Here is a 22,789-nt window from a genome sequence, read left to right on the forward strand (position 1 = left end):
GGTTTCCTTCACTACCTTCCAGTTTTGAGGAGCCGCCTATGAGTGGTAGCACACCTATGAGTTAGACAGTCCGGATGAGGCTGCTTCCCTGACTTGGACTCAGTTTTTAGATATGTTCCTGAGAGTGTATGTTCCTCAGAGCCTCAGTGACACATGGCGCATAGTGTTTGAGCATTTGCGCCAGGGTACTATAACTATCTCGGAGTATGTTGTTCGTTACACTAGCTTGGCTAGACATGCCCTAGCCTTGGTTTCTATTGTTCGCGAGAGGGCTCGCCGGTTTATTAAGGGGCTTATTCCCAGCATCAGGACTAGCATGGCTTGTGAGTTGGAGATGGATATTTCTTATCAACGGGTGGTGAGAATTGCTAGGAGGATTGAGGGTATGCATGCTAGGGATAGAAAGGAGAGGGAGGACAAGATGTCTCAAGAGTCGGGCCATTATTTTGGTGCCCATGCCCCAGCTGTAGGTCGTCATAGTAGGGTTATATGAGCTACCCTATTCATTCATCCTTCCAACAACCAGTGGTATTCCAGCTCCTCCTAGGCCTCGGGAGCCTTATTATGCACCTCCAGTATCTAGTTCACCTCCTCCGCAGGGTGCTTTCAGTGGTCAGTCTAGCAGACCTGGCCCGAGCTAGTCACAGCCGCCACATCCTCCCAAAGCTTGTTTTGAGTGTGGTGATACACGCCATCTGGTGAGGGATTGCTCCATACTTAGGAGGGGTGCACCTCCACTAACTTCTCAGCCACAGTGTGCCCCACAGAGTTCTCAGGCTATGGTTACAGCTCCAATTTCTACCGCACCTGCTCAGCCAGCTAGAGGTGGAGGTCGGGGAGGTAGAGGTCGCCCTAGAGAGGGAGGCCAGGCCAGATATTATGCCCTTTATGCTCGTACCGAGGTTGTCGCCTCTGATTCTATCATCATAGGTATTGTCCTGATTTATCATAGAGATGCATCATTTTATTCAATCCAGGCTCCACCTATTCTTATGTGTCTTCTTATTTTGCTCCGCATTTGGGTGTATCTAGGGATTCTTGAGTTCCCCTATTTATGTTTCCACTCCTATGGGATATTCTCTTGTTATGGACCGCATTTATCGGTCGTGTGTGGTTGGTCTTAGTGGTTTTGAGACCAGAGCCGATTTATTATTTCTCCACATGGTAGATTTTGATGTTATCTTGGGCATGGACTAGTTGTCACCCTATTATGTTATTCTTAATTTTCATGTCAAAACTGTGATGTTGGCTATGTCGGGTGTACCGCGTGTTAAGTGGAGGGGTGCTTTAGATCACACTCCTAGTAGAGTTATTTCTTTCCTTAAGGCTCAGCGAATGGTTGAGAAGGAGTATGATGCGTATCTAGCTTATGTGAGAGATGTCAGTATTGATACCCCTACAATTGATTCAGTCTTAGTAGTACGGGATTTTCCTAATGTGTTTCCAGCTGATCTTCCGGGCATGCCGCCCAATAGAGATATTGATTTTGGCATTGATCTGTTGCCGGGCGCTCAGCCCATTTTTATTCCTTCGTATTATATGGCCCCTCCTGAGTTGAAAGAGTTGAAGGATCAGTTACAAGAATTGCTTGATAAGGGCTTCATTCGGCCCAGTGTATCACCTTGGGGTGGTCCTGTCTTGTTTGTGAAGAAAAAGGATGGTTCTATGCGTATGTGTATTGATTATCGCTAGTTGAACAAAGTTACAGTGAAGAATCGTTATCCTTTTCCCCGTATTAATGATTTGTTTGACCAGCTTCAGGGTGCACGAGTGTTTTCTAAGATTGACTTGCGCTCAGGTTACCATCAATTGAAGATTCGGGAGCCAGATATCCCAAAGACAGCTTTCAGGACTTAATGTGGTCATTACGAGTTCCTTGTTATGTCATTTGGGCTGACCAATGTCCCAGCAGCCTTTATGCATTTGATGCACAGTGTGTTCCGGCCATATCTTGACTCGTTCGTCATTGTTTTTATTAATAATATTCTGGTGTATTCCCGGAGTCGTGAAGATCATGAGCAGCACCTAAGGACTGTGCTTCAGACTTTGAGGGAAAAGAAGTTATATGCAAAGTTCTCAAAATGTGAGTTTGGTTGGATTATGTGGCATTGTTAGGCCACATGGTATCGAGTGAGGGTATTCAGGTAGATCTGAAGAAAGTGGAGGTAGTGCAGAGTTGGCCCAGACCATCCTCAGCTACAGAGATCCGCGGTTTTCTTGGCTTGGCAGGTTACTACCGTCATTTTGTTGAGGGGTTTTCTTCAATTGCAACCCCTATGACCAGGCTGACCTAAGAGGGTGCTCCATTCCAGTGGATGGAAGTGTGTGAGGCAAGCTATCAGAAGCTCAAGACAGCTTTGACTACAGCCCTAGTTTTGATATTGCCTACAAGTTTGGGATCTTATACTATCTATTGTGATGCCTCGAGGATTGGCCTTGGAGTGGTATTGATACAGGATGGTAGCGTAATTGCCTACGCATCCAGACAGTTGAAGGTATATAAGAAGAATTATCTTGTCCATGATCTCGAGTTATCTGCTATTGTTCACACCTTGAAGATCTGGCGTCATTATTTGTACGGTATGCCTTGTAAGATTTATACTGATCACCAGAGTTTGCAGCATTTGTTCAAGAAGAAGGACCTTAATTTGCACCAGAGGAGGTGGTTAGAGCTGCTGAAGGACTATGATATCACTATTTTGTATCACTCGGGCAAGGCCAATATGGTAGCCGATGCTTTGAGTCGTCAAGTAGAGAGTTTGGGGAGTTTGGCTTATTTACCAGCAGTGGAGAGGCCCATGGTGATAGATGTTCAGGCTTTAGCCAACCAGTTTATGAGATTGGATCTTTCGGAGCTCAGTCGGGTTCTAGCTTGTGTGGTTTCTCGGTCTTCCTTATTTGATCGTATCAGGGAGTGTCAGTTTGATGACCCTCATTTACTTGTCCTCAAGGACAAGGTGTTACACGGTGATGCAAAAGATGTGACTATTGGTAATGATGGGGTATTGAGGATGCAGGGTCGGATTTGTGTACCCAATGTTGATGGGCTTCTGGAGTCGATTATAGAGGAGGTTCCCTATATTCCATTCATCCGGGTGCCGCAAAGATGTACCAGGATTTTAGGCAGCACTATTGGTGGAGGCGGATAAAGAAAGATATAGTTGGATTTGTAGCTCGGTGCCTCAATTGTCAGCAGGTGAAGTTTGAGCACTAGAGACCGGGTGGGTTGCTTCAGCACATAGAGATTCCGGAGTGGAAGTGGGAGCGGATCACCATGGACTTTGTAGTTGGGCTCCCATAGGCTTTGAGGAAGTTCGATGTCATTTGGGTGATTATGGATCGGCTAACCAAGTCCGCACATTTCATTCCTGTGTGTACTACCTATTCTTTGGAGCGTCTGGCGGAGATTTATATCCGGGAGATTGTTCGTCTACATGGTATTCCAGTTTCCATCATTTCAGATAGAGGCACTCAGTTCACAATACGGTTCTGGAGGGTCGTACAGCATGAGTTGGGTACTCGAGTAGAGTTGAGTACAACATTTTACCCTCAGACGGACGGACAGTCCGAGCGCACTATTCAGATTCTTGAGGATATGCTCTGTGCGTATGTGATTGAGTTTGGAGGGTCTTGGGATCAGTTCTTGCCATTGGCGGAGTTTGCCTACAACAACAGCTATAAGTCCAGCATTCAGATGGAACCATATGCGGCTTTATATAGTAGGCGGTGTAGAGCCTCGGTAGGTTGGTTTGAGACGGGTGAGGCTAGATTATTGGGCACAGACTTAGTTCATGATGCTTTGGAGAAGGTTAAGGTGATTCAGGATAGACTCCGTACAGTCCAGTCCAGACAGATGAGTTATGCGAACCGGAAGGTTCGTGATGTTTCCTATATGGTTGGAGAGCGGGTTCTGCTTTGGGTTTCGCCTATGAAGGGCGTTATGAGATTCGAGAAGAAAGGGAAGTTGAGTCCGAGGTTTATTGGTCCTTTTGAGATATTGCGGCATGTTAGGAGGTTGCTTATGAGCTTGCCTTACCTCCCAGCTTGGCAGGAGTTCATCTGGTATTTCATGTTTCGATGCTCCGGAGGTATCACGGTGATCCGTCGCACCTGTTGGATTTCAGTTCAGTCCAGTTGGACAAGGATCTATCTTATGTTGAGGAGCCAGTGGCAATATTGGATAGGCAGGTTCGAAAGCTGAGATCAAAGAACACTGCATTTGTAAAGGTTCAAGTGGCGGGGTTAGCTAGTCGAGGATGCGACCTGGGAGACCGAGCAGGATATGTGCAGTCGTTACCCTCATTTTTTCACTACTTCAGGTATGTCTCTATGCTCGTTCGAGGATGAACGAATGTTTAAGTGTAGGAGGATGTAACAACCCGCCGGTCATTTTAAAAATTTAAGCCCCGATCCCTTATTAACTGTATTCCCCGTGTTTGTTTCTGCTATTCTAAGTTGCCGGGAGGATTTATTTGGAGTTTCGGAGAGTTTTGGGACACTTAGTCCCTAAATGAGAGTTTAAGTTGTAGAATTTGGGCCTTAGTCAGAGCAGTGTGAAGACGACTTCAGAATGGAATTCTGACGGTTCCGTTAGCTCCGTTGGGTGATTTCAGGCTTAGGGGCGTGTTCGGATTGTGTTTTGGAGGTCCATAACTAATTTAGGCTTGAAATGCCGAAAGTTGAATTTTTAAAATTTTCGGTTCGATAGTGAGATTTTGATATCGGGGTCGGAATGGAATTCGGGAAGTTGGACTAGCTACTATAGTGTTAAATGTGATGTGCTTGCAAAATTTCAGGTCATTCAAACGAGGTTTGATAGATTTTTGACCGAAAGCGTAAATTGAGAGTTTTTGGTGTTCTTAGGCTTGAATCTGATGTTAAATTGGTGCTTTGATGTTGTTTTGAGCATTTCGAAGATTGGAACAAGTTTGAATAATGTGTTAGGATTGGTTGGCATGTTTGGTTGAGGTCCTGGGGGCCTCGGGTGTGTTTCGGATCCTCAACGGATCATTTTTAGAACTTAGAGAATTGTAGAAAAAGTTGCAGCAGTCAGTTCTGGTTTCCTTCTTCGCATTTGCGAGTGGGGTCTCGCATTTGCGAAGAGGATTTGGGGCTAGTTAAGGTTTAATGCTTCGCATTCACGAAGGTATTCCCGTGTTCGCGAGGCTATGGGATCTTATACCTACGCGTTCGCGAAGGTAGTCCTGCATTCGCGTAGGAGGAGAGAAGTTGGTCATCGCGTTCGCGGATTGGGCATCGCATTCACGAAAGAGGAAAGCTGGATCAAGCGGAGTTCTGCTTCGCGAACGCAAGGGTACTTCCGCGTTCGCGAAGAAGGAATTAGTTGGGCAGAATATAAAATTTCAAAGTCGAGAGTTTAGCCATTTTTGTGAAAACTAGAGCTTGGGAGCTCGGATTTGAGCGAGGTTTTGAGGGATTTTTAGAGATATCGATTGGGTAATGATTCTTAACTCGTTTTTGCTTATAACCCGTTAATCTAAACATGAATTCATTATTTAATTTCGGAATTGGGATGAAAATTGAGGGAAAGTTCCTAGACCTAAATTTCGAGTTTTGATTGGGGATTTGACATTGGATTTGGATAATTTTGGTATGGTTACTCTCGTGAGAGTATGACGATTGTGAAAATATAAATTTTACCCGATTCCGAGACGTGGACCCGGGGGTCATTTTGGTCATTTTACCTAATTTCGCATATTAGCTTAGAATTTATTTGTGGAATTGAATTTAATAGATTTGGGTCATTTGGAGTCGAGTACCCGTGGCAAGAACATGGTTTTGGGTTGATTTCTAGTCGTTTCGGGGTAAGTGGCTTGCCTAACCTTGGGGGGGGGGAAACTCCCCTTAGGATTTGGTATTATTGATATTTGAAATGTCTTGTACGTGAGGTGACGAGTATTACCGGATATTTGAAGGTATTATAATTGTGTTTCTTTTTCTGTTTATATTACTTGCAATTTAAGACTGTTGTTAGCTTAGGGAAGCATGCCTAATTGACTTAATTGCTTTACTTCCTCAAACTGCCTTATAGTGATTATGTGCAGCATGCTAGGCTAGAAATACCTGTTTTACCTTGGTAAGAAATTTGAATTGAATTGTCTATTCTTTGTGTTGTTGCTGTGTGTTTAATTTTGGACTATGGGATGGTATCCCGAGAGATCCCTCTGCGTGTTTAATTTGGGACTATGGATTGGTATTCCGGTAGATCTCCCTGCACATTTACATTGGAACTACGGGATTGCACCCGGTAGATTCCCCCTGTACTGGATATTTACATTTGGGACTATGGATCAGATTTTCGATAGATCCCCGTGCATTATGAGTTGGACTACGGGACTGCACCCGGGAGATCCACTGGATATTTCTATTTGGGGACTACAGGACGGTATCCTGGGAGATCCCCAGTTGTTATCTCTGTGTTGAGATGTACTCCTTTCCGTGATTATTTTTTCTCGGTTATAGTTGTTGTTCTTTCTATTATGTGTTATATCTTACTGTTGCACTTAGTTATACTGTCTCATTCTATATTTTTATACCTTATATTTCATTTAATCTCAGTAGGGCCCTGACCTTCCTCATCACTACCCGATCGAGGTTAGGCTTGGCATTTACTGAGTACCGTTGTGGTGTACTCATGCCCTTTCTACGCATGTTTTTTATGTGCAGATCTAGGTACTTCCACTTAGTCTTATCACACTTGAGGCGAGGTGCTTTCGTAGAGACTTCGAGGTATATTTGTCGCGTCCGCAGACCGAAGAGACCCTTTCTATTCTCAATACTAGTATTGCCCTTCTGTATTTTTCTTGTTGATAGATATTTCTGGAGTTAGAGCTTTTTATGTAAACTCTTAGCTTGTGATTCATGGGGTTCCGGATTTTGAGAGTGTTAGATTGAGATTCTTGTACTATTATATTCCAGGCGGCAACTTAAATACTATTTCATTTTGTTATCTCGATTTTTAATTATTTTTTTTCCGCAATTGTTTCGCTTACCTAGTCGTAGAGACTAGGTGCCGTCACGATAGTTCACGAAGGGCGAACTAGGGTCGTGACAATATAACTGCAAATAAAAAAAATATACCAAGATAATCAGAGGGCATGAGAATAAGTTAAAAGTAATAGTAAAAAATTATTTTATCTTAAGTATAAGATAAATTAAAATTTATGCTTGGAAGACAATTATCATATTGAAGAAGTTCAATCATAGACAAAAGTTTATAGGTTTATTCTATGTACATATTTTTTATATGTCCCCAATATCTTTTTTACATGACCTTAGCTAGATCATATTAAATGTTATGGATGATAAATGCTCATCGTTGTGTAGGTAATTAATGTGAGGAAGATAACAATTGCATAAACGTAGCGATTCCAAGATAATAAAAGCTTTAATATATATTTTTTTACAACTGAAAAAAATAAGAAGAACAGAAGCGGAAAACTTAAGAGCTAAATCAAAAGGATAAGGATCAAAACTTTTGACTTTTAAACCTAGGTTAGGACTTAGAGAAGACGGCAACACTAAGCTTGGTATTGTAGTCTCTCAAACTTCCACCGGTGATTTTGTTCTCTCCGCCTCCTCCACCCGCTAAGCTTCGTCGCCTCCATTCTTTCTCCCCATTTCTTCTAAATACCCGTAAGTCTCTCTTCTTTTCTCTATCTCTTTATCTAATGATGTTCTCTTTTATTATAAAAATTTAAAGACACCTTTATGTTTATTTCTTCTAAATCTTTTGTGGAATCGTAGTTTTAGGTTAATTGTGTTTTTCATGATGTTCAGTTACTGCTTTGGGAAATCATCTTTGTATTGTTCATCCCATTCTTTGGATAAGTGAATATGATTTTCATCACCCTTGATTTTTTTTATATATTTAGGAATGGAAATTTCTAATTTACAAAAGAAAAGACTAATAATTTTTGTATATAATCTCGCAAACTTTAGTTTTCAAAAGATGCATAATTTATATTTATGCATCATCAATTCTGAGTTCAGTTGTTGGGAACTTGTTAGTGATATTTGATATTGATATGCAATTTGGAAGGTACCATATGACACTATTTTGATTAATTTCGAATGATATGTCAGATATGTATGCTTTTTTCTTATTGGATTAAATAAATGTTAGAAGAAGCAAACTTGAATTGTGGTGATATTTTAGTGTTAATTGAAGTGTTCAGTGCCACATAGATTATTGGTTCTTCAAAAGTTTTTATATTAGTGTTACTGATATATGTTAGAACATCAACGACCTCAAAAGCAAGTGATTGGACTTATATTCTGATTTTTCTTCTTTATTGTTTAAAATAGTTTTTGCCAGGACATCTAAATTTCTTTGACAATATAAACTAAATTTATTTGAACTAAATATTTAAGACTTAAAATAAAATGAGAAAGTTAAGATATCCCCATACTCACCGCCTTCCGACTCAAAGCATCGGCCACCACATTGGCCTTCCCCGGATGGTACAAAATAGTAATATCATAATCCTTTAACAACTCCAACCATCTCCGCTGCCTCAAATTGAGATCCTTCTGCTTGAACTAGTGCTGGAGGCTACGATGATCAGTAAACACCTCACAAGACACACCATACAAATAATGCCTCCAAATCTTCAACGCGTGAACAATGGCAGCCAACTCCAAAATATGAACGGGGTAGTTTTTTTATGGGGCTTCAACTGACGAGAAACATAAGCAATAACTCTACCCCCTGCATCAACACACACCCAATACCAACTCTCAAAGCGTCACAATACACGGTATATGAACTTGAAGCTGATGGCAAAACTAACAATGGAGTTGTGGTCAAGGCTGTCTTGAGCTTCTGAAAGATCTCCTCATACTCGTCTGACCACACAAATGAAGCACCTTTCTGAGTCAACTTGGTCAAGGGCGATGCGATGGATGAAAATCCCTGAACAAATCGGAGATAATAGCCCGCCAAACCAAGAAAGCTACGAATCTCTGTGCCTGAGGACGGTTTGGGCCAACTCTGAACCGCCTCTATCTTCCTCGGATCAACCTGAATACCCTCACTGGACACCATATGCCCCAAGAAAGTCACTGAACTGATCCAAAACTCACACTTGGAGAACTTTGCATAAAGCTTCTCCTCTCTCAATCTCTGCAACACAACTCTCAAATGCTCCGCGTGCTCCTCCTGACTACGCGAATACACCAGAATATCATCAATGAAGACTATGACAAACGAGTTGAGATAAGGACGGAACACGCTGTTCATCAAATGCATGAACGCTGCTGGGGCATTGGTCAGCCCAAAAACATAACCAAGAACTTATAATGACCATATCGGATCCTAAAGCCGTTTTAAGAATATCCAAGTCACTGATATTCAACTGGTGATAACCTGAACGGAGATCAATCTTGGAGAACACTCTCGCTCCCTGAAGTTGGTCGAATAAATCATCAATGCGAGGGAAAGGATACTTGTTCTTAATTGTTACTTTGTTCAACTGTCTATAATCAATGCACATCCTCATAGTGCCATCCTTTTTCATAAATAGAATCGGCGCACCCCAAAGTGACACACTAGGCCAAATGAACCCCTTATCAAGGAGCTCTTGAAGTTGCTAATTTAACTCCTTCAACTCCGATGGTGCCATACGATACGGCGGAATAGAAATGGATTGAGTGCCTGGTACCAAATCAATACCAAAATTAACATCCCTATCCGGCGGCATGCCCGGCAGGTCTGCATGAAACACATCGGGAAAATCCCTCACAACTGGAACAGAATCAATACTAGGAGTCTTTGCACCGACATCCCTCACAAAGGCTAAATACGAAAGACAACCCTTCCCAACCATACGTTGGGCCTTGAAGAATGAAATTACCCTACTGGGAAAATAATTAGTCAAACCTCGCCACTTAATCCATGGCATACCCGGTATAGCCAATGTCACTATCTTAGCATGACAGTCCAAAATAGCACGACACGGAGATAGCCAATCCATGCCCAATATAACATTGAAGTCCACCATACATAACAACAAAAGATCCACTCGGGTCTCCAAACCCCCAATAGTCACCACACATGACCGGTACACACGGTCTACAACAACAGTATTGCCCACCAGAGTAAATACATGAATAGGTGAAACAAGAGACTCACGGGGCGTATCCAAATAACAAGCAAAGTATGATGACACATAAGAAAAAGTGGAACCGAGATCAAATAATACAGAAGCATCTCTGTGAAAGACTGAGACAATACCTGTAATAACAGCATCAGAAGCAATAACATCGGGTCTAGCTGGAAGTGCATAGAAACGGGCCTGACCGCCACCTGATCGACCTCCCCTCTAGGGCGACCCCTAGCCGACTGATCTCCACCCCTAGCTAGCTGGGCGGGTGGTGGTGAAGTAATTGGTGCTGAAGCCGATGGTTGACTCTTCTGCTGGGATGGACCCGCAAGACGATGAGGACACTGCCTCCCCATATAACCCATCTCTCCACACTCATAGAAACTCCCGGGTGCTGGAGACGGGGACTGAAGGGAACCCCTAGCACCGGAATGACTAGCAGATGCACCTGGCATAGAAGAACCCTGAACTGATGGAGCACGGGACGAACTCTGAGCTGGAAGGGCACTAAGTGATAATTGGCCCTGATGAGAACTGTGAGAACCATGACCCGATGACACCCCACGATAACCTGGGCGAGCTGGCTGAGCATGCCTGAATGGACGGCCTTTGCCGTGCTAAAACTAACCTCTCGAAGGAGCACCACCATAACTACCAGATCCTCGAGGCCTCTTGGCCTCCCTCTCATCTCGCTCCTGGTGACGAACTGACTCAATCGCATGAGCAATGTCAACAACCTCCTTAAAAGTAGCACCAGACGCCCTCTCCATGGTTATGAGAATATGAAGCTGATAAGTGAGGCCATCCACAAACCTCCTAATCCTTTCTCTATCTATCGGAACCAACCAAATAGCATGATGAGCTAACTCGGAGAACCTTATCTCATAGTGCGTCACAGTCATCTCTCCCTGATGCAATCACTTAAACTGCATGCGCAGCTCCTCTCTGCGAGACTGCGGCACATACTTCTCCAGAAAGAGAACGGAGAACTGCTGCCAGGTAAGGGGTGCTGCACCAACAGGCCTACGCCTCTCATACACCTCCCACCAAGTGAAGGCAACTCCAGAAACTGAAAAGTAGTGAAAGCGACCCCGCTGGTCTCCAGAATACCTGTTGTGTGAAGAATTCGCTGACACTTGTCCAAAAAACCCAGGGCATCCTCACCCTCTGCACCACTGAAAGTCGGAGGCTGAAGTCTACCAAACCTCTCTAACCTACGCTGCTCGTCCTCTGGCATGGCAGGAGCTACATAGTCCTGAGCAGCTGTAACCGGCTGGGCTAGATGTGCCCCTGGCGTCTGAAATCCCTAGACGACCTGCTTAGGAGTGCGAGCGGCGGGAGTCTAAGTGCCTCCCCCGACCTGAGAAATAGCTGCGACTGTAATAACTGAGACCACCCGAGCTAGACCAATGCAAGCTGATAGAATCTGAGCCAAGGCCTCCTGAAGACCTGGAATCACAATGGGCATACTGGTTCCTGAGCTGGTGCTGCTGGAGCATCCACAACTGGGACCTGATCCTGAACTAAGGCGGCTGGTGGATCTGCAGGTGCTGCCCTTACTGTTGTGCGGGCCACACCCCTGCCCCTACCGCGACCACGACCGCGTCCTCGGCCTCTAATGGCTACAACTGGTGGTACTGGTGGTCGTTCATCCTGATTGGTATCGCGTGTCCTCACCATCTGTGAGAGAATAGAATAACAGAAGTTTAGTACTCAGATCAATAGATTCGCACGACAAGAATTTAAAGAATATGAAGTTTTTTCTAAAGGTTCTGCAGCCTCTTGAGGATAAATACAAACGTCTCCGTACCGATCCGCGAGACTCTACTAAACCTGCTCATGACTCGTGAGACCTATGTAACCTAGGCTCTGATACAACTTGTCACGACTCTAAACCCGGACCCGATCGTGATGGCGCCTCTCATGAAGAAAAGGCCAGTCGACACACTCCCAAATTCATTTTTAAGCAATAAAAATAATACCAATTTAAGTCTTTAACATATTAATAATCCCCAAAGAAGGCAAAATAGTACAGTTGCGGTATAGAAATAGCCCGACATCGGGGTGTCACCAGTCATGGGCATCTAATAACCGATAAAAAGGCAGGAAAAGTCTACATAGTCTATTACAGAACTAAAACAGAGAAAATAAGATATGGGGAGAAGCACTAGGCTGCGAATGTCGAGCAGCTACCTGGTGAATCTCCTAATCCGCCTGACCTAGAAGAAGTCAACACTCGCTAGCAGGACCCGAAGCACCTGAATCTGCACACAGGGTGCAGGGAGTAAAGTGAGTACTCCAACTTAGTGAGTAATAACAATAAATGAAGGCTGAGCGATAAGAAATCATGTAAAAGCACATCAATACGCTATAAAGAAGCAGTATAAAACTAGTAAAAATAATAAAACAGTGAAAACATATAAGGACACCTTAGTTCAGAATAAGCTTTTTAAAAATACCTTTTAACAGTTAAATAATTAAATGAAAAGCAGCTAGGACAGATAAACACATAGAAAATCCACCCCTCGGGCACAATGTCAACAAAATCTGCCCCTCAGGCAATATCATGGAACAACACCAACCCCTCGGGATATATCTCATATCACAATGGGTACCCACGCTCATTGGGGAGGGGCCCCTTACGGTCCAAGCACAATATCAAGTCATCTCGTGGCATAATCAATAGGCTCTCGACCCCATATCAACAAGCCACCTCGTGGCGTACAATCTCAGGCCCTCAGCCTCATAATCATAAGTCAGTATATCCTCACAACACAGGCACTCGGCCTTACTCAGCCAAAATCTCATAAGCCACTCGAGAAATAGTAAAACATGATGCTCAGCCCAATTATCATTTAAAATATCCTTTAATGTATTAAAACAGAGTAAACATGGCTGAGTTATGAAAATAGTAGAATATAGCATGACTAAGTACAAGTATAAAGTCAAAACAGTGAGGAAATATCAGTAAAAATCCCTTAAGGGTCCAAATAGTTGGCACGAGGTTCAAATAAGGCATTCAGTCCAAAACATGATGATAACAAATAGTTTTCAATCAAATATGTGGTAAAACAATCATTCGGGATGGACTAAGTCATATTCCCCAATGGTGCACGACCCCACGCTCGTCATCTAGCGTGTGCGTCACCTCAATAAAGCACAACGATGTGAAATCCAGTATTTCATACCCTCAGGACAATATTTAAAATCATTACTCACCTCAATCCCGTCCAAACTCTAGCCTGCGACGTCTTTGCCCCTCGAATCGGCCACAACTCGCGTTGAATCTATCCAAAATCAGAATCATGACGTCAAAATATGCTAAAGGAACGAAGCCCATGCGAAAATAATCAATTTACAACATAAATCCCGAAATTAACCAAAACCCGGGCCCACGTCTCGAAATTCGATAAAATTTACATTAATAAATTCCTTATCTCCCCACCAGTTCATACACATCAAAAGTCCCAAAATCCGACCACAAATGGCCCCTCAAATCCTCAAGTCAAGGTCTCCAATACCAAGCCCTAACCCCCAATTTTTAACCCTTAATTTCCATAATTATAGCTCAAATCCGTGAAATAATACCATAGAAACGAGTTTTAGGTTCAACAATCATATCTCAATGAAGCTCCCTTGAATTCCCTCTTCAAAATCTCCCAAAAACCTCCAAAACCGACTTAGAAATAGTGGAATAACCCCAAAATTCGCGAAGGAAATAATTTATACCTTCTGGACTAGGCTTTTCACACCTGCGGCCTTTTTACTGCTTCTGCAGTCCCGCTTCTGCAGTCTAGACCACCTCACCTACGGTTTCCACTTACTTGACCACTTCCGCATCTGCGGTTAAAATATCGCACCTGCGCCACCGCATGAGCCCCTTATCGATTGCTTCTGTGGTTCCAGCTAACCTTCCACTTCGCCATATCTGCGGCTCCCTTTTCGCTTCTGTTAGACCGCACATGCGGTCCCCTAGCCACAGGTGCAGTTATGACAGCGATGGAACATCTTCAGCTGCCAAAACCAACTTTAAAACTTTCCGCCAACCATCCAAAATCACCCCAAGACCTCACCCAAAAATACCAACAAGTCCTATACCACTATCCAAACTTATACCAATCCTCAAAACACCCCAAACAACATCGAATCACCCAAAACGCCTCGAATTCAAGCCTAAGGTTCCAAAAATCTTCTGAATTACGCTTTTGATCAAAAAGTCTACCAAACCACGTCCGAATGACCTGAAATTTTGCACACACATCCCAAATGACACCACGAACCTACTACAACTCCGGAATTCCATTCCGACCCCTATATCAAAATCTCACCTATCAACCGGAAAAATTTCAAAATACAATTTTCGCCAATTCAAGCCTAAATCCACTCCGAACCTCCAAAACACATTCCGATCACGCTCCTAAGTCTCAAATCACCTCCCGAAGCTATCCGAACAATTGAAACTCACATCCGAGCCTTCTAACATATAAGTCAACATCCGATTGACTTTTTCCAACTTAAGCTTCCTCAGAAGAGACTAAGTGTCTCAAACCTTACCAAAACATTTCTGAGCTCGAGCCTACCAACCCGATCACACATAGAGCCGATAAACAAAGAAATAAGAAGAAAAAATGGGGGGAACGGAGTGGTAACTCATAAAACGACCAGTTGGGTCATTACACCAATGATAAGCAATAAATGAAGAATAACAAATGGGAGCAATAATATCGAAGAATATGTTAGAGAGCAAAGAGAATGTTCTTGTATATTTCGTGTGGAGCAACTGAAGCAACAGAGCACTACAAAATGAAAAGGATCCCCTTTATATAGGAGGGGAATTCCAACATAGTATAAAATACTTTAATAACAAAGAAGAGGAGATGGGTCAGCTAGATGACACCCTGACTCGGGTTTAGAGTAGCTCACTAGGCTCTGTCATTCCTTGCTGTGTACCTTGGGAACTTCCCATTTCCACTGTTGCCATAATCATCACTGCCCTAAGGCCGGGTGTCAACGACCCTCGAGGGAGGATACTCGGTCGTGGCCTCGAGCCTTCGAGGTGATCTTCCGAAGTGCGTTAATAGCGAGAAATTGGACCCTCCGATTTCACCGTATATAATTTTTCATCTTTATTTTATTACATAATTTATTTCTTAAAAATGATTGTAGGTTCCTAAACAAAATTAAGAATAACGTTAAAAATAAATCCAGAGTTAAAAGGTCTATATGTCAAACATATTTGGCTCAAGAAATCTCGTACTTTGCTTCCCATTATTTTGAATCTCATGTCCTATCTAGAAACAATAGAGTTGGTCGTAATGACAATGAAATAAAAAAGAATTCACCTCAACCAACTCTATTGATGAGTGGCAATTTTACCACTCATTCTAGTCTCTTTTCTTTAGCTTCTATGTCCTTTAACTATAATATAAGGTTGTTTATGGTGTGTATTGTTAGATTTTTAGGGAAATGATGTCATGAAGTGATTTGCATTCAATTGGAGTGGAATTGAGAAAAATTGGGTGAAAGAGCACAAAACTCTCCAGGAATTCCGTATCTGCGGAACAAAGATCGCAGAAGCAATCTCGCACCTGCGGGGAGAAGTCCGCATTTGCGGAACTGAACAATTTTGCCTAGCATCGCACATGCGAGTCAAGAACAGCAGAAGTGCTTACGCATCTGCGTTTGGAGGACCGCATCTACGGTTCCAGTACTCAGCTCACCTTCCGCTTCTGCGATGGACTATCTGCATCTGCGGAGCTGCACCTGCGAGGATTCTTCTGCAGGTGCGGTCAACGGGCATCAGACCTGGGCATTTTAGGCATTTCACATGTTCTCAATTCCAAACCCACAAATACTCGTCCTAGCAGATATTTTGAGGTTCGGCATATTTTTAGTTCTAAAGACTAGAGATAACAAGGTGGAAGCTAGGGTTTTGCGCTAAAGACTAGAGATAACAAGGTGGAAGCTAGGGTTTTGCGCACACAATTGGTTTTTGAAGATTTCAAGCTTGTGGTTAAGGATTTCTTACCCATTTATGTTTATTTCTTCATTTCCTTGATTTGTATTGAATATTTAAGTGTGTAGTATATATTTCCAACACTTGAATCTTGTTAATGGAAATATTCATATTTAAAGTGTAGATTAAATACCTTGTTGTGCTTATGTATTGAATGATATTTATCCTTCTATGAAGTGAGTTATTGTTACTTTAATTATTCTTGTTCTTTAATGTTTCCATATGGATTAGATAACCCTAGGACTCACCCATTAACTCCGAATTAATTTTGGAAAAGATAATTTGGGTTGAGAAAGATTAATTAACAAGAACTTGAGGTTTTAACTCTCATTTTATAGATTCTACCTAGGGATAGGATTGAACTACTTGTAGCCATATCCGGGTGTGCTTATCCTCTTAATTGGGTTAGGAATAATTCAAATAAGAAGTCTTGTTAGTCTTCGGAAGAAGCTAGTTAAGAATTATTATCCGTAGCTAATTAACATAAACTCGCTCATATTTATAAAATCATGAAATACATTGGATCGTTACTTGAGTGTAATTCCCGATGCATTCATCCTTGTAGCCATTGATCATTTTACTTGCTTTTTAGGTTAGTTTACATTTTCGCATTTAGGTATAAATATTTTCTAAAACCAATTATAAGTGTTTGGCATTGCATAACAAGTGATAATTCTCTAACATTCCTAATCGCCTACATATTGTTCTCTGTGGGATTCGACCCCGACTCATAGTTGGGTAAATTATATTGCATGCGATCGTGTCCATTTACTTTTTAGTAGTAGATTTGGACGTCATCAAAATTGGCGCCGTTGCCGTGGAACAATTTGGCGTAATTTAGGTTGTTTGAGAAATAAGCGTAAGTGCTTTGGTCCAAACTTGTGAATATTTGTGTAATTATTTTTCTTACCTTGGTCTATTTTTCTTCTTTATTTTCTTATTTTTGAAAAATGGCATCATATAATGAAAATTGGTCGGATGGTAGTTGTTCATACTTTGATGACCCTTGTCCTTATTGTGGAGGACCACACTCGTGGCAAAATTGTTTAAATTCTCCCGGGGATGGACTGTGCGCACATTCCAAGCAGTTTTCAACATTAGAATTGTGTGGTGATATGTGAATTGAACTACACAAGTCAATGAGGGATTGCAAGGAGGAAAGGCAAAAACCATACATCTTACAATTTGAGGGAACAAGAAGGCAAAATGGCATTCCTCATATGAAAGCCAAGAAATGCAAAATGAATAAATTGAGGTTTGGCTTGATCATCAACTTATCACCCCCCACCGCTCGTGGTCACAAGCTTGATTCCAAGTTGGGTGCCCAATTCATATCGTCCAAGTGGTGAGAAAGTGGTAAAGTTAAGTTGCGTCGTGCCACGACGTTAAATGCGGCGTTTGGTGGGAGGCAACCCATCGTTTTTCAAAATTTTTAGTCATTTTTAAAATTTTCTTAGAATAGCTTAGTAAATTAATTTTGAGTAATCTACCAAGTTTCAGATTTTTTGGAGTTGAATTAAGGAGTTTGGGACGTTAGAACGGCACAAAACAGTGGTTGCAATTCTGGGCACCAGTTATCTGGTGTAACCGCATCTGCAGAATTTTGATCGTAGATGTGGACACGTAGAAGCGGCTTTGCTACCGCAAAAGCGGTCCCTTCCACAAAAGTGTGTCCTTGGCCGCATAAGCGGCGCCGTAGAAGCGGTAAATCACCGCAGAAGCGTAAATCGGACAGGTGTTTAAAAAATTAGATCTCTCATTTCCCTCAAGTATCTTCTGCTCTGTTATTCCCAGCCCTAAACTCCCCCATCTCTAACATACTCCAAAACCTCCTCCGTTGATCTCTTCTGTTCACAAGACACCACAGGTATCTCCCATCTACTCCTCTTTTCTACTTCTATTTTCTTCTTTTTCTTCTCCATCTCTCAAGTTCCCATGGCTATTTCCCCTACTTCCCCATTACCCTCTGATTTGTGTGAGAATAGGGTGAGGAAATTGGTTGAAAGTGCATGTGTGTGTGCTGGTTATTATGAAACAAATTTGCGGGAAATCTAAGTACCCAAATTGTGTAAAGAAGAAGCAATTTTAAACTGCTTGCAAGGTGTTCGACAATGTGTTTAAAAGAAAATTTCTTGTGAACTACCACAAAATTGGTCTCAATAGAATCAGAGTTTCATGTAGTGCACTAATTTAGAAGTCTTGAGTATAAATTAGGTGCCAAAATCGGGATTAAGAATTGAAATCTGGGTGTCTGAACCCTTGCACGAACACCGCAGATGCAGTCTCACACCTGCGATGATCTGTCCGCAGGTGCGATTTTGGCCAATCTGAACAGAACATAGATGCGGTGAAAGTTTTGCAGAAGCGGGACTGCTCCTGCGGTTAATCTTCCGCAAATGCTAAAACTAGGCAGAATGCCAAATTCCAATAGCTTTGCAACAGGCCCTTCCCGGGCCCGTTCAACTTGGTTCTTTGGCCTAATTGCAGTGTTTTAAATTGCTTAACATGATTCTATTGCCCGATTGACTTTATTTTGATTTCGTGAAGGTACTTTGATCTAAAATGGACTCGAACATAAATGAAAATGCTCCACAATAACATGAAATTGAGAAGGAGGTTGAGGAACCATTTGATAACTCATGTTTCATGTCGGCTAACTGTCAGCGCAGATATTATGAAAACCTCCCAGATAGTGCTTGAAAAGGGGATCAATGAGGAGAAATTGGTCGAACAGCTCCCAGATTTCTATGCCCGTCTCCATGCTTCCGGATGGTTATGCTTCATTCCCACTCCATGCAAAGCCAATGAGGAGTGGGTTCGCGAATTTTATGTGAATCTTAAGTGCACAGACTTTGCCAACCCACAACTCATCATTAGAGGAAAATTGGTAAGGTTTGGGATAGAACAGATAAATGACACTTTTGGGATTCATAACTATCCAGTTGAGCCGGTGCGAGAGAAGGACTAGTGTGACAACGAGGAATGGCTTGTCTCCAAACTCTACCCTCCAAGCATGAGAGCAAAATGGGGAAACAGGAGAAAAGGGTTGAAGTCAATTGATTTCACAGCTAAAGCAAAAATGTGGTTGTACATCCTACGCAACAGGGTGTCACCTTGTGGAAACGTCTCCGATGTCTCCTACACAAGGGCATTGATCATAGCATGCATCCTGGACGGCATTCTTGTGAATGTCGGTTCCTATATCCTGCGGGAACTGAGGGAGTATTTATTGGACAATGATGCAGGGTTGATGTTCCCTTTGTTGATCACACAGTTATGCATGAGGGTAGAGGTTGAGGTGCGTGGCACCGATCGATGGTTACTAGTTGATAAACCTTTTCACCCAATGAGAGTGACAGGAGAGGGTAGTGCAGCCAAAAGCAAGAAAAGGAAGGTCACCGCTACGGTTGCTGGTCCAGAGTCATCTTCATAGGCAGCTGCACCTGAGGGACCATTTGGGGTGCTAAACTCCGAGCTTGCATCCATCCGGGAGTTAGTTTCATAGCTTCCGAGTGGGCCCTCATCCTCCCATCCTGGGCCCGCGTACTTCTCCAGGGAAGAAATTAGGAGTTACTTAGATGCGCAGAAGAGTCAGAAAGAGTCTCATGAGAAGATGGCAGCATCAGTTAGCAGACTCGAGATAGCCTACAGTACTTTGGCTAAGGCGCATGCAGATCTCCAGTCAGACTTCAAGAAGGAGAAGGAGAAGAACAAGAAGAAGAGCAAGTTCATGATCAAAATGTGGAGAGGCATAAAGGCCATCTTCAAATAGGGGCAGCCAGGCAAGAAGATACAAGTGGGGGATAAAGATGACAGCGAGGAGTATTCATTCATGTCAGAGGCTGGTGATGGTGGTGATGATGATGAGACTGATGATGATGAGGCTTCGAGTTCAGCACAACATTGATCAGCCTTCCTCCCACAGTCTGCTAGTCTGATGCAGACCTCAGGGAGACCCTCAAACTATTTATGCTTTATTTTTGATATTGTGCAGTGAGGACACTACAATGTTTTTAGTTGGGGGTTGCTTTAGGAGTATACGGTATTCATACTGTGATATTGTGTGCCCTTGTCGGGCTTATTTTGTGTTGTTATGGATATTGTGTGCCCTTGCTGGGCTATTTTGTTGTATTAGGTGCTCTTGTTGAGCTTGGTATGATTAGTCTATTTTTATCTTTCTTTCGTTATTTATTTTCTTTAGTCGTTTGTTGTTAGTAGTATTAGTCGCTTTTATTTTAGTATCCTCTTTAGTAGTTTTGTTCTTTTATTTTTATTTCCTTAGTAGTATTTTCTTGGGTTTTCTTCATGCTACGGTTCTTTCCCAAGGAACATTTTTTGAAGTGAACCGGGTGACTTTTTCCTATGATAGATGTCGTGACAACGTTTTTAAGGGAATTAGTCTTGTTTTGCTAGGAGGAGACTTTTGGATTATTTGGTACTAAAAAAATTAGTCTCTTGTATGTGAAATGTGAATTAAGAATACCCCTCCAAATTTTGGTTTTGAATTAAAACAAGTAAGTTGCATGGTGAAGAATAATTTTTGTGATAAAGTTTTAGCTCTTTTAGTGACTCTTTGCCCACTAGTTTGAATTATATTGCTCTAGATGCTCTTATTAGAAAAGGAAATTGATCTGTCTTGATTAATTCATGTGCCATGTGCGTTAGTGTTTGTACAAATAAATCTTGTGTTTACTTCTATCATCTAGAACTTGTCCGGTTGGTCTTTCAACGCTAATGTTAGTTATGTTTGGTTGGAGGGATGATCTTAGGCATTCTTGGTGATATTTGTAAAACCTCTTTAGCTTTTCAAGCATATCATTGCATAAATACTATCACTAGTACCCTATTTGAGCCTTCAACCTTTTCTTTGGCCACCTCATTACAAACATTTCCCCTTTTATAAAATAATTCCCTCCTTTGAACTTATCCCTCCTTGAACATTGAGAATGAGGCAAAAAGCTTAAGTTAGGGGTGTGGTGTCAAAGTGGAAATTGGTAAGGTTGTACATTGAGTGTAGGAACATATACCTCAAAACGTTCATATTAAATTGTTCAAGCTCCAAAAGAAAATTTTGTTTAAAAAAAAGAGAAATATGTGTATGTATATAAATATGGAGCCCTGAAGAAAATTAGATATGTATTTAAGGTGGTTCTATGTTGGTAACTAGATGTCAATGAAGCTGTGTGGTTTGAAAAGAAACAAAGTGCAAAAAGAAAGACAAATGTGAGTAGTGTTCAAGGAGGGTGAAGTCACTTGTATCTAAATGCTTATCCGACCCTTCCCTAAACCTACATTACAAGCTTAAAAATTCCTTATGGGACGTCCAACTGAATGTTCTTGAATAGGCGATGAATTAAAATAAGGGCAAGCTTATGGCATGAGATGTTGTAACATTTGAAATTCTTTGTGAGAGTGAGTGTCTTTGTAAATTTGTCCCTTATGTTGTATTGTAAATAAAGTGATTTTGAGACTTTCTTTTTTGTGAGGGCACATGAATTAGAAAGGATTGGTGAAATTGAGTAAGTTGAGCATATGTTATGGACTAGTGCTTTTGAGTCACTTCTTGAGGCTTACTCTTGTCACTTGATTATTTTGAAACTCCCTTGCATTTCTTGAAGTTGTTTTTTTTTATGAGGGAGTTATTCGGGTAAGATGCACATGCTTGAGCTTAATTATTAGTACCAACCAAATCCAGAAGTATGACGCTTAATTGGAGAATGTGATTTGTAAATAATAGCAATACCACTTGTGATTTAAATGGTAAAGCCTCATTGAAGTGTTGGTTTTGATTTGCTTGAGGACAAGCAAAAGCTTTAAGTTGGGGGTGTTGATGAATGGCGATTTTACCACCTATTCTAGTCTCTTTTCTTTAGCTTTTATGTCCTTTAACTATAATATGAGTTTGTTTATGGTGTGTATTGTTAGATTTTCAGGGAAATGATGTCATGAAGTGATTTGTATTCAATTGGAGTGGAATTGAGCAAAATTGAGTGAAAGAGCACAAAACTCTCCAAGAATTCCGCATCTGCAGAACAAAGATCGCAGAAGCGATCTTGCACCTGCGGGGAGAAGTCCGCATCTGCGGAACTGAACAATTTCGCCTAGCATCGCACATGCAAGTCAAGAACTGCAGAAGCGCTTACGCATCTGCGCTTGGAGGACCGCATCTGCGGATCCAGTACTCAGCTCACCTTCCGCTTCTGCGATGGACTATCCGCATCTACGGAGCCGCACCTGCAAGGATTCTTCCGCAGGTGCGGTCAACGGGCATCAGACCTGGGCATTTTAGGCATTTCACATGTTCTCAATTCCAAACCCACAAATACTCGTCCTAGCAGATATTTTGAGGTTCGGCATATTTTTAGTTCTAAAGACTAGAGAGAACAAGGTGGAAGCTAAGGTTTTGCACACATACTTGGGTTTTGAAAATTTCAAGCTTGTGGTTAAGGATTTCTTACCCATTTATGTTTATTTCTTCATTTCCTTGATTTGTATTGAATATTTAAGTGTGTAGTATATATTTCCAACACTTGAATCTTGTTTATGGAAATATTCATATTTAAAGTGTAGATTAAATACCTTGTTGTGCTTATGTATTGAATGATTTTTATCCTTTTATGAAGTGAGTTATTGTTACTTTAATTATTCT

General features: G+C 41.9%; 1 long non-coding RNA gene across 3 annotated transcripts; it reads left to right on the top strand.

The window, feature by feature from the left end:
• Positions 1-7,387: 7,387 nt before the first annotated feature.
• Positions 7,388-22,782, top strand: LOC142162762 (uncharacterized). Of its 3 annotated transcripts, none has more exons than XR_012694141.1 (2): positions 7,388-7,656; positions 22,066-22,782. It is a non-coding gene; the product is annotated as an uncharacterized LOC142162762 (long non-coding RNA). The 3 variants fall into 3 exon arrangements; XR_012694142.1 differs by lacking the exon at positions 22,066-22,782 and adding an exon at positions 15,579-16,263; XR_012694143.1 differs by lacking the exon at positions 22,066-22,782 and adding an exon at positions 15,587-16,263.
• Positions 22,783-22,789: the final 7 nt, after the last annotated feature.

Source organism: Nicotiana tabacum, chromosome 8 (genome assembly GCF_000715075.1).
Source record: "Nicotiana tabacum cultivar K326 chromosome 8, ASM71507v2, whole genome shotgun sequence".
Taxonomy (NCBI): domain Eukaryota; kingdom Viridiplantae; phylum Streptophyta; class Magnoliopsida; order Solanales; family Solanaceae; genus Nicotiana; species Nicotiana tabacum.